We start from the raw sequence: 20,146 nt of genomic DNA on the forward strand, positions 1-20,146 counted from the left end.
GAGCGGAATGTAATTATCCCAAGTTAAAACATTAGATGTGGATTTTGAAACTCTTAAGACCCCGAGAAATATGTCAAAATTGCAAAGCTCGGCAAAGGTAAATACAACTAATCTTAATTTTTAGGAGTAAATTTTTAGCAAATAACATAATATAGTATAGATTATTTAGTATAAAATTTACTCTTTCCCACATCTTGTCACTCTTTATCTCTTAGTTCAGCAGCAAACACGGCTGATAATAAATGGAAATCGTGGAAAATCTGACCACTGAAAAAGGGTGGAGCAACTAAGATGGGCAAATAATAAGATTTTCTTCTGCCATATTTATATATAAGTTCATTTGATCATGACCCTAAATATTTATATTCATTTGAACACACAATGAACAGAACATATAATTCTTTTCCCATGCTGCCCCGATGTAGTGATAATCATTACAACGTGGTCGCAAAAAGGTAAGGGTGTATTTGGTCATAATTCTTTTTCAATGCCGGCCCGACGTTACTCTCTCCATAGATATGTTAAAGAATTCATCCTACTGTCACTTCACATCTTCCTTCCTGATAATCAGTTCCTGTTCAAATCTTTTTCTCCTCCAAGCCTTCAATTGTTAGAATCAATCTCCTTCCTGATAATCAGTTCCTGTCCAAATCTTTTTCTCCTCCAAGCCTTCAATTGTTAGTAATGGCAAGCAACGCATATACGCGATTCCATGCACAGTTCAATGCTACTCCATTCACTGCAACACTTGACGTTTTTTTGGCCTTTCCCATGTGCTCTTTTTCGGGTACATACCCAGCTGTTTTCACCACGGTCTCTCATCTTGTCCACCTCTTCCACCTCCTCTACACCAATGTTTTTCATCAGGGCTCTTCCTTGGTCATTCCTGTACTATTGGCGTTCCTCCAGCTGAAGTATCAGGGCAATCAAGAAAATCCGTTCGCAACTCACCCCAAGACGACGGGACTTGCGGTTTCCGCTTTTCTTTTGTACTACTTAGCCTACCGCGTGCAGCTGCGGCCTTGGGCTCGTCGTTTTTCGCCTGCCTGTGTTGGTGTTCTTCGGCATTGCATGGAGGGGTTTGTCGACCTGTCAATGGTATCCATGGCATCGCTTCTCTTTGCTGATTCCATTAGGCCTTTTCTGTATGTGTTGTTTCTTTGGCTGCCAGCAGGTGAGCTCCTGTATTGGCTGTACCTCAAGTTGTTTGTGGAGGGAAACGATGAATTTGAGGTTTACACACGGCAGATTCGAGTCATTCGACGGTTCTTCCGGAATTTGTGTGGGATTACTGTTGGTTCTTCTTCGAACCCGCTATATATACTCCCCAGGTGAATCTCAAACAGAAGTTTTATGATTAATTAATTTGAAAGAATTTACTAAAATCTTTCATGTAAGTATAGCAATTAAGTCTTTAGTTTTTTTAAAAAGTTTATTATTAAGTTTATATATCATCTTATTTTTAGAGTTAATAAAATCTTTTTCTAAAACATTTACAAAGCACTTTCTAATATTTTAAAGAGTTATAAGTTCACATCACGCTTGAACACTGTCTTAGTCTAATGGTTAAGTTAGAGATTTCATAATTGAGTTCGAGTCTCATATGATTAATTATGTGTATTTGTATCATTTCTTATGAGTTTATTGGAATCGGTTCCATTATATAGTCCATTGTATTGATGTATTTATCAATGTATGTGGTTAAATATTGAGATATCGATATAATCATATACTTCTTCAAAAAACAAAAGCAATGGTGAAAATTGAGATTTGATGTAATTATGTACTTACCACTCAAAAAAGAAAAAAAGACAATAAAAAGTCATATGGTTGTCAAAGGTAAATTATTATGTTAATTAATTTTGAAGTTATGATTGATTATCCAGACATCTGAAGTCATGAAAATCAGTAATCTATAGATTCTTATATTCGTAGGGCTCTTTCTGGCTCCTTTTATTATAATAAATTCAAATATTATAATGATCAGTAATTAATTAAATTTTGAAACCTTTCATTATTATAGAGTGATTCACCCTTCCCTCTTTGGATCACTTCTAGTCAACCGAATCCTTTAGTCAATAAAAACAATAGGAGACAAAATGAAAGTTCGGGGAAAAAGAGACAAAATTAATCTTGAGTTGGCTTAATTGCTTTTGGGCTAGCACAATTAAATTAATTTAATTTGATTCGATTTAATTAGTTAATTGAGTGATTTAATTAATACAATTGGGTTTTTTAGTTTATTTAATTAGATTAAATTAAGCTAATGGGTTTTTGTCGGGTTTTAAAATAATTAGGACAATTTTAATTATCGATTGCAAATTTATTGAGCTTTAATTAATTTAATGGTTAAATTAAAATAAGTTCGAGGCAATTTAAATAGAGCCGTAGCTGATTTTGAAGAAAACATGATAAAGAGGAGTTGAGACTCCTCATGGTGGAGGAGATTGAGGCCGAGTTGGTCTCTTGGGGAGCTCCACTCGGCCATAAGAGGTTTATATACATTAAGTGTGTATTACTTTTATAACTATACAATTCGTCTTTGATATAATTAATTTTTGAAGAATAAGATTTTTGTCTCATCTCTCTCCTCTAGCAAGAATCATTCCCTTCTTCTCTCCCAACTCTCCATACAAATTCTTTGTAAGAATAATTAGGTGGCCCAAATTACTAAGGCCCGGTTCATCCCTCTTGAAAGGCTGGTCCCTTTTAAAGTTGTATAATTCAAATGTTGTTATCCACTTTCCTTGCCCAACCATCCACCTAACCCGTTTTTACCTGGTTTGATCATATATCTATTTACCCCCTCATTTCTCTGTGTCAAACCCTAATTCTCTTGATTCTCTCTCTCGCCTCTTTTCCTCTCGTTCCCTGCCTTTTGATTTTTTCCCTCTTCGATCTTGTGTTATAACCTTTGTAGTTGATCTTGTGCTTTTGTGGCCTCGGTTAACTTGCCTTAGTTGTTGTTCCTAATAGCCTTATTGGCTTAAGGGTGATCGAGTAACCGAGTGTTTGGGTTGCTGATCTTAGTGGCCTTTTGGGTTTCCCTTTTTGGATCTGATTTTTGAGCCTTCTTTTGTTCTTTGTAATATTTTAACTGCTGTATTCTTTTGTTCAGATCTATAACTTGTCAGTATTCCGTAAAGGTTTTTAATTTAAGGGTTTCAAACTCATTTTTTATTTCTGTAATAGTTTTGGTAGGTTCTTTACATGGGTATGATCTTGAAGTTTGATACCCAATGGTGGTATCAGAGCTACTGTCCCCTGGTATGTTCGTTCTTTTCAGCAGTTTTAATTTTTTAATTTGTTAAATTTTCTTCTATTCAAACCTAGACCAAACCCTTGCTATTTCCTTCACCTGCCCGAACCCTTGAGACTGCGGGTATCTGGCTTGAGTAATAGTTAAGGCACCCTCTTTATCTACAGTTATTTTTACTTTGATGAATTCTTCTGCTTGCTTATTATTCTATATTTGAGATTATTTTCTGTATAAATATGGCTGGGTATTATTAATTTTTGCTACTATTGCAAACAGCTCTTAAGTGGGTCAGTGGATATATTTACAGTAATTAGTTTGTCTTACTTTAACTGATTTCTAAAACACACTGAAACTTTGCTCAATCAACAAATTAATGTGTTATTATTTACTCAATTTATATTTGTTTGCTCAAAATCACAATTAACTCAATGCTCAAAACATGATTGAATATTAAGTAAACTGCCGCTGTAGGTTGAGACGTGATTCATTACTTAGCATAGGAAAGTTACGTATATCAGGCGAAGAAGGACCCAACCCTATAATCAAACATAACTAAAAACTAAAGTTGTACAAGTTTTTATCCATTTTTTTTTATTTTAACAATTATCTAACAATTAGTTCAATTCGTTAGGTTTCCATTCATTTTTTTTTTGTGAACTAACCAAAATATTCTTGTGGACTATAAATTATAATTTTACTTATTTTTAAAATTTTTAAACTTATTTTACGAACTAAGTGGGTAATTTATTCAAGACTTTTTTTACTTGGGCTTATTTTTCACATTTCAACTCTATAGAATATCTAAATTATTTCCTTTTATATATTTCCTAAAGTTATCAATGTTTTAGATTTGAGTGGAAGATTTGAAAAAAAAAAATATTTCAAATGTCTTTATATTAAAAGAATAAAAAATTTATCAGTGTTTAACAAAATATCATTCAAATTAGACTTAAAAAATTTTGAATTTCTCAAATTAAAAATTATCCTGATAAATTTAAAAAATTTGTTATTAAGAATTTGAAATTCGTACTACTAAATTCATCAATTTAAATATAGCTTAATCTCATTTATGAATTCCCTTTTCAACTTCACACTTCAATTTTTATTTTTATTTTTATTTTTTTTTACTTTCTAAGATTGTTTTCATTGAAATAATGCAAGTTTTATCAAGCATATTTTTAAACTAGGGAAGATATTTTATGGATTAAATATAATTTACCTCAAATTACCCCCTTTATTTTGAAAAATAAAGTAAATTACCTTCATGTCAACAGTTTTTTTCTTCATTTTTCAAAATTTAGAAGGTATTTACATTTTTTTTTTATGTTAGAGAGTAAAATACTCTTTTCTCATTATAAGAAGAGTGTAAATTGATTTTACGTAAAAATTTACCATCCAAATTATACACATTTTTGTATTTTAACACTTAAATATTTCTTTTTGTTTTTTGTAATTCTTTCTTCTATGTACTATATAAGGACACCTTTATTTTGGGGTAATATGTTACAAAAATAACAAACATCTATTCTTCAGCAGGAATAATTTCATTTTTTTGTACTTAAAGTATACTTTTTTTTTTTTTTTTCAGTTTTAGTATCCCAGGTTTTCAAGTCATTAGACTTGGTATTTTAAAATTTTTAATTTTCTTCCATTTGAGTATCCTTCATTAGGTTGATTATTAAAACAAACGATCAATCCAATTTTGGATGAAAACTTAGGTGAGATATTGTCTATATAAGGACATATTTGGCTGTCATTTTAGTCAACATACCAAATATTTTAATTTTAATTTTAATTTTATTATTGAGGACAATATAATATAAAAAAATTAACCCAATTTCTATTAAGAAAACTACTAAAATCTAATGCAGTATAATGATAACATATTATCCTAGTTAGTTTCTTCTGTATTCCAAATAAAAAAACATATCTCTATTTTGAACACTATGACTGGATTTTTGAAAAGAAAAAAAAAAACCCTCGCAACCCACTTTCCTCCTCTCCCTATCTTCTTTTATACCCCGTATTAAAATTTATCATTGCCTCACAACCTCATATACAAAAGCTACTGATAACTTTTTTAATGCATTAACTGTTAAAAATTAAAAACTTTGTACAATATATTTTACTGTAGCGATATTTTCAACACACACTTATTTATCTCTATCTATCTCTAAAACACAAAACAAAATATTCAAACCACAAATCCAAACACTATGTATTTGTATTGTCAATTGAACTTTCATCTTGCCAGTAGTGGTAGATAAATTGCAGTCATATCATGTTGTTTATAATTTATAAAAAAATTTAAAATGCTATATTTTATATTTGCATGGGCATTTATCCATATCTAGGACAAAATTAATCTCCATTAACTAACTTAAGTCTTGGACATGGTTGGTTGGTTTGTGAAGTTAGCCTTTGTTTTTCTGGCAAGAAATGTAGGAAAAGGGCGTGGCAAACTTGCCCTATCATAAAACAGAACCGACCCCGCTCATTTAAGTATAGAAGCCAACGTTCCCATCCATCCCTTCTCCAACATATCCATCCATGCAAATATTCAAATTTTGGACATTCTTTTTCCGCATGTTTTTCTCTCTCCATAAATATGTTAAAGAATTCAACCTACTGTCACTTTAAATCTTCCAAACAGCACCGATCATCAGTTCCTGTTAAAATCTTCTTCTCCTTCACAACTTCAATTGTTAATAATGGCAAGCAACGCATATACGCGATTCCATGCACAGTTCAATGCTGCTCCATTCGTTTTTTCGGCCTTTCCCATGTACTCTTTTCCGGGTACATACCCAGCTGTTTTCACCACGGTCTCTCATCTTGTCGTCCTCTTCCACCACCTCTACACCAATGTTTTTCATCAGGGCTTTTCTTTGGTCATTCCTGTACTATTGGCGTTCCTGCAGCTGAAGTATCAGGGCAATCAAGAAACTCCATTCTCAACTCACCCCAAGAAGACAGGACTTGCGGTTTCCGATTTTCTTTTGCACTACTTAGCCTACCGCGTGCAGCTGCGGCATTGGGCTCGTCGTTTTTCGCCTGCCTGTGTTGGTGTTCTTCGGCATTGCATGGAGGGGTTTGTTGACCTGTCAATGGCATCCATGGCATCGCTTCTCTTTGCTGATTCCATTAGGCCTTTGTATGTGTTGTTTCTTTGGCTGCCAGCAGGTGAGCACCTGTATTGGCTGTACCTCAAGTTGTTTGTGGAGGGAAACGATGAATTTGAGGTTTACACACGGCTGATTCGAGTCATTCGACGGTTCTTCAGGAATTTGTATGGGATTACTGTTGGTTCTTCTTCGAACCCGCTATATACACTCCCCAGGTGAATCTCAAACGGAAGCTTATAATTAATTAATTTGAAAGAATTTACTAAAATCTTTCATGTAAGTATAGCAAGTCTTTAGTTTTCTTAAAAAGTTTATTATTAAGTTTATATATCATCTTATTTTTAGAGTTAATAAAATTTTTTTCTAAAAAATTTACAAAGCACTTTGTAATATTTTAAAGAGTTTATAAGTTCACCTCACACTTGAACACTGTTTTAGTCTAATGGTTATGGTAAAGATTCCATGATTGAGCTTGATGACATGGTTTCGACTCCAATTTGATTAATTATGTGTATTTGTATCATTTTCTGTGAGTTTATTAAAGCTGGTTCCATTATATTCTCCGTTGTTTGATGTATTTATCGATATATTTGGTTAAATATTGAGATATTGATCCAATCATATACTTATTTAAAAACAAAAGCAACAATGAATATGGAGATTTGATGTAATTATTTACTTACCTCTGAAAACAAAAAAGACAACAAAAAGTCATATGATTGTCAAAGGTAAAACACGTCTCGGTATATTTTTATTATAGTTATTTAATTAAATTATATTTATATAATTTATGTATTTATTATTAATAAAAAAATAATTAACTTGGAATCATTCGCCCTAGGCTAACTTTTTAAATAGGATCACTAGACCTCATACAATAAAATTGGAATTGATAGCATGAGCATATGGAGCCATGGCATTATTTAAATAAGATCACTAGACATTTGGAACTTTTCAGGGGCAATTTAATCTTTTTCAGACAATTAGGGTTTTCCCATCAATATAGATGGTGTTGCCAAAACTTGTCCATTCTGTAACCCTAAGTCAATATCTTTGATCACTCATCAATTTTTTAGTTCAAAATAATAAAAATTAAGAATGGCTTTATTCATCGAATCAGTCAAACCTATTGCTCAACTAATCACGCGTATTATTCAAAATAAGTTGAATTTTTTTTTATTTGCAACTGTTTAAATTAAGTTTATTTAATATAAAAATTATAAACAGCTCCCCACCAATTATTCGAAACATTATAAGTACTAAATTGTTTTATCAAACACTTCAATTTTCGATTTTTTTTTCACTTTTCACGTCTGTTCTCAAACAGAAAGTATCTCTATTTTCAGAACATTGTAAAAAGTATCTCTATTTTCAGAACATTATGACTGAATTTTTATGGAAAAAAAAAAAAAGCCGCTCTCAAACCACTTCCCTCCTCTCCCTCTCTTCTTTTGTACTATTACTAGACACCGTGAGCGCATAATTTTATTAATATTTTTATTTTATTAAAGTAGAAAATTAATTTATTTCTATATATTAAAATTGATCATTGCCATACAACCTCACATACAAAAGTTACTGATAACTTTTTTAATGCATTAATTGTTAATAATTAAAAATTAAAAACTTTGTACAACATATCTTATAGTAGCGATATTTATATTTGCATGCAAAATAAATATTAATTTAATCAATAATATAATTTAACAAAAATGAATAAATTTAATTTGTGAGTGTAGTAATTGCATGGAATTAATTTTCTTAAGGGACGATTGAATAATTAATTCAATATGAGTTGAGAAAGTTAAATAAGTTCTATCAATGAAAGGACATATTTGTTTAAAAAATTTAGTGTAAATGATATGAGAACTACTCATATGTATATAGGATTATGATTTTCCATTTATGCATATCTAGGATTAAATTAAGGTGCGTTCTCCATTAATTAACTTAAGTCTTGGACATGAATGGTTGGTTAGTTGGTTTCAATAAATATTATTTTAGGAATCTTTGGTCTTTAAAATATATATATATATATATATATTATTTTAAATTAGATATTTAATTCGATATTAATTTCAATAGTTAAATTTGTAAAAAATTTCAGTTATATAGTACATCGATTAATATAAATTATATTTAATAAAGATACTAATTAAATAATATAATTATACTAACTAATTAATAATTTAGCCTAGATGTGCCTTCTAACGAGAGAATAGATAATGGGGATGCGTGTGTCTATTTCACATGTTTATGCAAACATCAACAATCGAAATGTGATTCTCCCCTTCCCCATAGACAAAAATTACACACTATAATCCTAATTTGCTATAAGTCAATGTCAATCAGGTAAATATAGATTTTATTTTTTGTTAATATTAGCAAATTTAATAAATTTTGACTACCTGGGGATTTATATTTTATATAATTTTCAAACTATAGAGGATTTATATGTAATTACATCAATTTTCAAGGAAGGAGAATGTAATTATCCCAAATTAAAACATTAGATGTGGATTGTGAAACTCTAAGACCCTGAGAAATATGTCAAAATTGCAAAGCTCAGCGAAGGTAAATACAACTAATCTTAATTTTTAGGAGTAAATTTTTAGCAAATATTTTGTCAAACTCATCAAATTGGTACCAATTAAATATAAATATATAATATAATATAGTGTAACATCAAATATGCTACATTATTTTGTATAAAATTTACTCTTTCCCACATCGTGTCACTCTTTTCTCTTAGTTCAGAAGCAAACAACGCAACGAAGCCTGAATGGAAATCGTGGAATCTAGAAGGGCCACTCTAGAAGGGCAAGATGACATCGGGCATAATTATATATAATTTCATTTGATCATGTTGCTAAAAAAATAAAGGTTGTACGCGAACACAAATTTTGGTCGTAGGTCTGTTCCCATGCTGCCCCGATGTAGTGATAATCATTACAACGTGGTCGCAAAAAGGTAACGGTGTATTTGGTCAATTCTTTTTCAATGCCGCCCCGATTGTACTCTCTCCATAGATATGTTAAAGAATTCATCCTACTGTCACTTCACATCTTCAAATCAGTTCCTGTTCCTGTTCCTGTTCCTGTTCAAATCTTTTTCTCCTCCAAGCCTTCAACTTTTAGAATCAATCTCCTTCCTGATAATCAGTTCCTGTTCAAATCTTTTTCTCCTCCAAGCCTTCAATTGTTAGAATCAATCTCCTTCCTGATAATCAGTTCCTGTCCAAATCTTTTTCTCCTCCAAGCCTTCAATTGTTAGTAATGGCAAGCAACGCATATACGCGATTCCATGCACAGTTCAATGCTACTCCATTCACTGCAACACTTGACGTTTTTTTGGCCTTTCCCATGTACTCTTTTCCGGGTACATACCCAGCTGTTTTCACCACGGTCTCTCATCTTGTCCACCTCTTCCACCTCCTCTACACCAATGTTTTTCATCAGGGCTCTTCCTTGGTCATTCCTGTACTATTGGCGTTCCTCCAGCTGAAGTATCAGGGCAATCAAGAAAATTCGTTCGCAACTCACCCCAAGACGACGGGACTTGCGGTTTCCGCTTTTCTTTTGTACTACTTAGCCTACCGCGTGCAGCTGCGGCCTTGGGCTTTTCGTTTTTCGCCTGCCTGTGTTGGTGTTCTTCGGCATTGCATGGAGGGGTTTGTTGACCTGTCAATGGCATCCATGGCATCGCTTCTCTTTCCTGATTCCATTAGGCCTTTTCTGTATGTGTTGTTTCTTTGGCTGCCAGCAGGTGAGCTCCTGTATTGGCTGTACCGCAAGTTGTTTGTGGAGGGAAACGATGAATTTGAGGTTTACACGCGGCAGATTCCAGTCATTCGACGGTTCTTGAGGAATTTGTGTGGGATTGGTGTTGGTTCTTCTTCCAACCGGCGATATATACTCCCCAGGTGAATTTAAAACGGAAGCTTTATACTTAATTAGTTTGAAAGAATTTACTAAGATCTTACATATAAGTATAGCAACTCTTTAGTTTTTTTAAAATGTTTATTATTAAGTTTATATATCTTCTTATTTTTAGAGTTAATAAAATCTTTTTCTCTAAAATTTACGAAGCACTTATTAATATTTTAAAGAGTACTACAAGTTCACCTCGCATTGAATACCGTCTTAGCTTAATGGTTAAGATAGAGATTCCATGATTGAGCTCGAGGCAATGAGTTCTAGTCCCATCTTATTAATTATGTATATTTGTATCATTTTTTGTGAGTTTATTGGAATTGGTTCCATTATATTCTTCGTTGTATTAATGTATTTATCGATGTATTTGGTTAAATATTGAGATATTGATCCAATCATATACTTATTCAAAAACAAAACCAACTTTTGAAAATTGAGATTTGATGTAATTATGTACTTATCATTTGAAAAAAAAAAAAAAAGACAATGAAAAGACAAAAAGGGCTTTTTCAGTAAAATTGCTTTTTTTTTTTAAAGAAATTGGATTAAATATGTATTTTTTTAAAAATTATTGTCTTAAATTATAAAATTGAAATTGAAAAGAATTAAAACAGAATTTTTTTATGTGTTAAATAAACTGAAAGTCAAATATGCCTTTATATAAACAACTTCCAGCCTAATTATACCTCCAAAATCGAGTTGGCCGTTAGTTTTAACAGTCAACTTAATGGAGGCCGGAGGGTACTCAAGTGGATGACAACTAAAAACTTTGGGTATTAAGTTTGATGACTTAAAAACTTGAGGTATTAAAAAAAAAATGGGTATATTTTGGGTATGAAAGTTGAAATAATCTCATTCTTCAGTAATTAAACATATATTAGAACCCAATATATTTATTAAAATAAAATATAAAAGGGGCCCACATCAACATTTTCTTGTGCAATATTTGGAACATTCCAAGAGAATGTCCACATCAACATTTGTGACATTTGACATTTGTTATAGCGGTACCCCTTCACCCAACATCCTAGTTGAGAATAACAAGCTCGATGCTGAAAGTGCAGACACGGCTAGCTCTCCACTTTCTAACTACATCCACTAGAATCTAACGCAATATAATAATAACGTATTATCTTTGTTAGTTTTCTTTGTATTTCAAATAAAAAAGTTAACTGATAACTAATTTATTAGTATTTTATTTTATTAAAGTAGAAAATTAATTTCTTTTTTATATATTAAAACTTATCATTGTCTTACAAAAATGATAAATAAACAAAAATGAGTAGATTTAGATTGTGAGTGCAATAATTGCATGGAATTAATTTTCTTAAAGGATATGATTGAATAATTAATTCAATATGAGTTGGGAAGGTAGATAGGCTCTATCAATGGAAGCATATTTTTGACATTTAAAGAATTAATGTAAATGATACGACAACTATCCTTTTGTATCTAGGATTATGATTTTCCGTTTATCCATATCTAGGATTAAATTAATCTCCATTAACTAACTTAAGTCTTGGAGATGAATGGTTGGTTGGTTGGTTGGTTGGTTTCTATAAATATTTTAGGAGTCTTTGGTCTTTAATATATATATATATATTATTTTTAATGTGATATTTAATTCGATACTAAAATAAATAGTCAACTTCACAAAATATTTAAGTTAAATAGTACATTGATCAATATAAATTACATTTAGTAAAGATACTAATTAAATAATATAATTATACTAGTTAATTAATATTGAGAGTTAAACCTCCCAGCCTCGTCATCATGAGGTAGAACACCATGTCATACATGTTGAGGTCGCAGTCCAGACCGATCATCGTGAGGTCGCACACGAGTTCACGCATCCTGAGGTCATGTTTCCCACTGCACGTCACGAGGTCGCAGATTCTAAAGTCGCTTGTTAGGTGGCGAATATCACAATTGTGATTATCTTAGATACGGGATAAATACTCGCTAACTGCTTTTTCTGTCTTTTATGTAACAAAGTTTGTTAGATTAGTTGGGACGGATGGTCTGTGCATTTCACAAATCACAGACCAAGTATGTTATGGATATTATCCGCGATACACGTCTCAATCAGGCTAAGCTAACCTCCACACCTCTTCCTCAGGGCTTGAAGCTGCATTCCACCAATTGATGAACGGCTTCCTAACCCTGATTCATATCGACGCCTTGTGGGACGCCTACTGTATCTAGGTTTTACTCGCTCGGACATCTAATATTATGTCCAACAGCTCAACCAATTTCTCACATATCCCTGTGACTCACTAGCGTGCCGCTCTTCATGTAGTTCGCAACCTCAAAAGGTGTCCACCAAAAGGACTATTCTTCCCTTTTCATAACTCTTTGGTATTGGCGGCTTACTGCGACGCGGATTGGGCCTCATGCCCAGACTCCAGGCGCTCGCTCACTAGTTTTTGTATATTCTTTGGACCAGCTTTGGTATATTGGAAACTGAAGTGGCTCACGTACATCCTTGCTGATCTTGGCATTACCGCCCCTTTGCCCGTCGATATTTTCTGTGATAACAAGGCGACTCTATACATTTTGGCTAATCCTGTATTCTACGAGCGAACTAAGCACATCGAACTGGACTGTCATTTAATTCGCGATACACAAAGAGGGCTTCATTTCACCTTCGTTTGTAAGAAGCTCGTTGTAGTTTGCTGATTTATTTACTAAGATCCTGCCCATTTCTACCTTCACCACCATGCTTTTCAAGTTGGCCCCTGTTCTCGTTCCAGCCAAGTCTAACTTGTGGGGGGGCTTTTGAGAGTTCGACCTCCCAGCCTCATCATCATCAGGTCGAACACCAGGTCACATATATTGAGGTTGCAGTCCAGACTGGTCATCGTGAGATCGCACACGAGCTCACGCATCCTGAGGTCATGTTTCCAATTGCACGTCACGAGGTCGTTGATACTGAGGTCACTTGCCAGGTCGCAAATATCATAGCTATGGTTATCTTAGATACAGGATAGATACTCTCTAATTGTTTTTTTTTTTTTTTTGTCTTTTATGCAACAAAGTTTGTTAGATTAGTTGGGGCGGTTACGCCCATCGTATATTTAATCTCCTTGAACACCTTCATGTGGAGGATGAACATTTTTTTTCAGAAAATAGAGAAGATTATTTTCTCTCTAGAATGGCTTCCTCTTTGCATTTTTACCTTTTTATTATATAAAATTTAAAAATTAATAATTTAACTTATGATTTTTTACCTGAATGTGACTTCTAGCAGGAGAAGAAGGTAATACCAAGTGATACGAGATAAAAAAATGTTTACCACATTTATATATATATCTATATATAGGAGCGAGAGAGATGAAAATAGGAGGTGTGTACACGCCGTGAATTTTCATAACACTTGAAGACTAGAGTAAACATAAGCTGTTACATTGATGGTTTTCAACATAATTACATGGAAAAAGAGCTATAACCGCATTAATTGCTAAGTTACAAAAATGTGGTGCTAGGTATGACATGTAGCACCCCCTTCGCTACAAGAGCTATATTTACATTAGACGTCATACTTATAGTAATCCCTGTGTTTATAAATATAAATACACAAAATAATTTAATCCATATGTATACGTAACCCCAACGTCATAACAAACGTAATCAACCTACAATATCATATATGCACATCAAACACCACAAGTAGTCCATCATAAGTAATCTCCACGCTTACGTTATCTCTATACAACAAAATGTGATTTGTACTCTAACGCAAAGAGGAGAAAACAGCATACTGGCCCGACCTGCCTGAGTATAGCGCATAGACCTATTTTTCAACAGTCAGACACCTCAAAGTCTACTCCTCAAAGAAAATATCAGCAGGGGGATGAACCTGCCACTCAGCAAGTAAATAACCAGCCCTATCTATATATGTATATCAAACACAGCCCAAAAAAGATAAACAAGCAATACGCATGGATTACAATCAATTTAATTCCAACATAATCAGCTTTATTATACCACATGACTATCTCATAATAAGACAATCAACCAAACTCCATTGTTTTCCTAGTTTGCTTACCAGAAGGTGATATTGTGTTTTTCCCATCAACTCATTCTCACCGTTATATAAATTCAAGTGAATCCCCTTGACAGCCGGCTCATCAATTTCATTTCGCATCATAGCTCTTTCAATTCGCATCATAGCTCTTTTATATCGCATCTTTTTCATATCGCATCAAAGCTCTTTTCATTTTATTTCTTTCTCATATCGCATCAAAGCTCTTTTCATTTCATTTCGCCTTATAGGCTTTTCAACACATCAAGGGGTATTCACGTCACAATTATAATCAATTTCCACCATTCCCTCATTTCCACAATCACCATTCTTGTAAGCAACTAGTAACGTAAGACAATATATCAACATATTGTCATTCCAAACATCCACAATACATTAAACAACGAACATATATTTCAAAGCATTTCCTCATTCCACGTAGACAATACTGTCAACCAAATCAAATCATCCATCACTCATATACTTTCAGATAAATCAAGTCAGCATGAACCATAAATTCAGATAACAGTAAAACCACAAATAAAAATGACATATATAGATAATACTAATTATTTACTTACCTCGACCTTACAACGCCTTTATCTATTCAATATGTAGTGGTTCAGTTTCTTCACTTTACTCCCGTATCCTATAATGAATTATATCACATACAGTTAATATATCGAGAATATCATAATTTCTTTTAAATATAATATTGAATATCATTTGTACAATTTCTAATAATTCTTTAATATTTCATTTCTATCGAAATACAAATCTTCGTTTTTCCTTTTTATTAACATACCATTTATTGAATATAATTCTCGGAATATTTCTATAAATTTTCTATCAATTTCTCGCTATTATACACTTTAATTATATACAATACATAGAATTGCATATTTGGTTGACAATTACGATGGAATGGTATAAATTAGCTATAGTAATATTTAAAATAACAAATTTAATAATTTAATTAACCAACGGTATCATTTTTATATCCCATTTGATATTTAATCCGACACTATTTTAAATAACTAAACTCGTAAAATATTCCAATTAAATAATACATCGCTTAATATAAACAATATTTAGTAAACGAACTAATTAAATAATATAATTATATAAATTTATAAAAATTAAATTACGATTTGTACCTCTATTTCTTCCTCTTTCTTTTCGCTGAAATTGTGTGTGTTATGTGTATATTTGTGTGTGTATACAAGAAAAACAAAACAAAACAAAAGGAAAGAGAGGGTGAGGCGGTGGGAGGTTGGTGGCCCCACCTCCCACTCTCAAGTCTCTCACTCTCTCTATTTATATATATATATATATATATATATATTATTTACTAACATACATATATATAATATTATTATTTTATTTATTTAATTTACCCTTTCTCAAAATATCCATCACATTCTTCTTAAATTTGCTTAATTGGTATAAATTGTCCCCAAATATTTTAATGAACTCCAATTTAATCCGTTCAAATTTTATTATATTCCAGTTATGGTCCATAATTTATTTACTAATTAATTAAATTTCATAAAAAATTATCAATTAATCCCCCAATTATACATTATAATCTTTGGGGTGTTACATGACCACTGCAATTTATGCGCATAATGTGCAATAGCAAAATATTGCAATCATAAATAATCATATAATTTTCTAAAAGTACAACACAGGGCAATAATCATATAATAATCATAAATAATCATAATAAATATCGCAATTAGGTCGTTATCTTTTCACACTCATCAACTTCTTAGTTAAGATTAATTAAAGTCAAGAAAGGCGTATAATCAATATTTTCGACCTAGGGCAATATTTGCACCAACTGATCAATATTCGCAATAATAAAAATATTTTTTATTTGCAACTGATTAAATTAAGTTAATTTAATCTAAAAGTTATAAAAAACTCCCTACCAATTATTCGAAAAACTGTAAGTACTAAATTGTTTTATCAAACACTCTTAACTTTAACTTTTCACTTTTGTTAATAATTTTTGCTACTATTGCAAACAGGCCTTAGGTGAGTAAGTGGATATATTTACAGTAATTAGTTTGTCTTACTTTTAACTGATTTCTACAACACACTGTCACTTTGCTCAATCAACAAAATTAATGTGTTATTATTTATACTCAATTTATATTTGTATGCTCAAAATCACAATTAACTCAATGCTCAAAACATGATTGAATATCAAGTAAACTACCGCCTGTAGGTTGAGACGTGATTCATTACTTAGCATACCTATTATCATCTCCTTGTTGATAATAGTGAGAGATCTTTGGGGATAGTGGTGATGTAATAGTGAGAGATCGTAAGCATACTGAAAAATGTTATGAATGGGGATACTGGAAAGGGTAACAGAGTTTGAGGCTTTGAAAAAAAGGAGGTCTTATATCTTCTCCTTGTTGACTTTTCTAGTATTGTATTAAACCACCACCTATTATCATCTTAATTTCGTAATTGGCAAGCATCAAACAAAATTGTTACCTCGCCAGATTAAGGCAATTTTTTTAGATCAGAAAAATTATATTTGGAACGCTATTATACGTAATTACTTAGTTAGCTTTATCATTTTATCATTTGTCCATAAATTTTATAAATCTTGTGTATATGATTGACAATGCATACCTTTCTTTTTCCAATGCCTGAATTTGTTCAAATTGAAAAAAGTATAAATCATTTTTCAGGCCTCGTCAAACAATGTCAGATGATGGAGTCAAGCATTGGAACCGGATGTTGTAGGTTTTAAAGTCATGGACATGAGGACAGAATTCAAACATGACAAAATTAAAGTCATGTCAGCTGTAGGTTGAGACGTGACTCATTACTTAACATAACAAAGATACATATATGAGGCGAAGAAGGACCCAACCCTATAATCAAACATAATTAAAAACTAAAGTTAAACAAGAATCAAGAATCAGGATAGCTAAAAGATGACAAAGCAGTGAATGGACATCGTGGAAAAGTCTGACAACTGAATCATCACGTTGGAACCTATTAATATAAATATATAATACAATTGTATCACACATGTACAGGGGTGTAGTTACATTTCAACTCTATACAATATGAAAAATATTTCCTTTTATATATTTCCTAAAGTTATCAATTATTTAGATTTAAGAGAAAGATTTGAAAAAAAAAATTCAAATGACTTTATATTAAAAGAATTAGAAATTCATCAATATTCAATAAAATATAATTTAAAATTTTTCGAATTTGAAATTATCCTAATAAATTTAAAGTATTATTAAAAATTTGAAATTCATAATTTTTAGTAGAAATAATTTTTTGGTGGATTCGACACCCATCAATTGGATCATAAGTCCGATTATCACTATTATTAGGTGGAACAACAATGATATTCAGAATTGAGAGCTCTAACTACATAATTATATATATATATATATTAAATTTCTAGTGGATTTTATTTATATTCTTATAATTACTAGAAACTTCATTTTTCTCCTTATATTCATAAACACTAAGAATGAGGGTTAAATACACTATTTTGATGGTGTACGTCATTCCGTGATGTTTATATTATGTATCAGACTCGGTGTACGTCATTCCGTCATGTTTATATTATGTATCGGACTCGCACCACACTAGGCCCACAGGGAACACGACTGGTCTCTGCGGGACATACCGCTTTACAACGAAGAACCCACTCCGACTCATAAAAGTATAAAACTGGGCATTCAGCAGCACATCCCCCATCCACATTTTGTTCTGAGTTCTTTTTCGCCATGCTACACCTATGTTTTTCTCTCTCTGTAAATATGTTAAAGAATTCAACCTACTGTTTGCCCTTTACATCTTCCAAACAGCACTGATGATCAGTTCCTGTTAAATTCTTTTTCTCCTCCACGCCTTCAAGTGTTAGTAATGGCAAGCAACGCAAATACGCGATTCCATGCACAGTTCAATGCTGCTTCATTCGTTTTTTTGGCCTTTCCCATGTCCTCTTTTCCGGGTACATACGCAGCTGTTTTCACCACTGTGTCTCATCTTGTCGGCCTCTTCCACCACCTCTACACCAATGTTTTTAATCAGGGCTTTTCCTTGGTCATTCCTGTACTATTGGCGTTCCTGCAGCTGAAGTATCAGGGCAATCAAGAAACTCCATTTGCAACTCACCCCAAGACGACGGGACTTGCGGTTTCCGCTTTTCTTTTGCACTACTTAGGCTACCGCGTGCAGCTGCGGCCTTGGGCTCGTCGTTTTTCGCCTGCCTGTGTTGGTGTTCTTCGGCATTGCATGGAGGGGTTTGTTGACCTGTCAATGGCATCCACGGCATCGCTCCTCTTTGCTGATTCGATTAGGCCTTTTCTGTATGTGTTGTTTCTTTGGCTGCCAGCAGGTGAGCTCCTGTATTGGCTGTACCTCAAGTTGTTTGTGGAGGGAAACGATGAATTTGGGGTTTACATACGGCAGATTCCAGTCATTCGACGGTTCGTCAGGAAGTTGTGTGGGATAACTGTTAGTTCTTCTTCGAACCCGCGATATATACTCCCCAGGTGAATCTAAAACGGAAGCTTTATAATTAATTAATTTTGAAAGAATCTACTAAGATCTTACGTAAGTATAGCAGGTCTTCAGTCTTTTTAAAAAGTTTATTATTAAATTTATTTATCATCTTATTTTTGGAGTTAATAAAATTTTTTTCTAAAACATTTACGAAGCACTTTGTGATATTTAAAGAGTTTATAAGTTCACCTTGTGCTTGACCACCATCTTATTCTAATCGTTAAAGTAAAGATTTCATGATTGAGTTCGAGGTCATGGGTTCAAGTTTAATTTGATTAATTAGGTGTATTTGTATAAATTTTTGTGAATTTATTGGAATTTGTTCCATTATATTCTCTGTTGTATTTATCGATGTATTTTGGTTATTGAGATATTGATCCAATCATATACTTGTTAAAAAACAAACGCAACAATGAATATTGAGATTTGATGTAATTATGTATGTACTTACCATCCGGAAAAAAAAAAAAAAAGCAAAAAGCCATATGGAAATTATTATGTAAATTAAGTTTGAAGTAAGGACTGATTATACAGAAATCTGAAGTCATGAAAATCAGTAATCTATAGATTGTGTATAGCACCTAAATCAGTGACAAAGGAGGTAGAGGTGCAAATATACATGCTGGACGACATCCACACAACAAAGACAGGAGTGCACGCGGTGGAGCCATTTTATTTTGAGTGTTTTTTATTTGTTTCTAAATTTTCATAGAGCATCTTTGACCGTGGAACATTACTTTTTTTTGGATATGTGAATTAAAATAATTTTTTTTTTTACAACAAATAATATTTTTTAAGATATACTTGATGCGTGTAAAAGCAGCATATGATGGATTCGTGGACTCAAGATCTCTTGGGCCAAATTCGTTTGCAAGTCTGAACTAGGGACTTGCAAAAGAAACGTTAACACTCTAATTCTCAAGTTAGTACATGATTTTAGAATGATAAAATTCGAGAAGAAAAGCGTAATAATGAGTAATAAGGTTTGATTAGACTTGACGCTTGCTGCTTCCCTACTATTAGAATCAGAAGTACTAGTACCTCTAATTTCAGTTAAAATATTTTTTCATGAAATTAGGTGTACTTCGATTGGTTCTTTGCTAAAACTTGTCCTATCTCAGCTTTTTCTATCTTGTTTATTTGACAAATAAAAATCTTTTGAAAATATATTAGGGTAAATTACAACGACATCTCTTGAGATTTGACATAATTACGAATTGAAAAATTACCAATACCCCATAATTTTAAG

The sequence above is a fragment of the Sesamum indicum genome, linkage group LG3 (assembly GCF_026168435.1).
Source record: "Sesamum indicum cultivar Baizhima isolate 11 linkage group LG3, ASM2616843v1, whole genome shotgun sequence".
Classification (NCBI taxonomy): Eukaryota; Viridiplantae; Streptophyta; class Magnoliopsida; order Lamiales; family Pedaliaceae; genus Sesamum; species Sesamum indicum.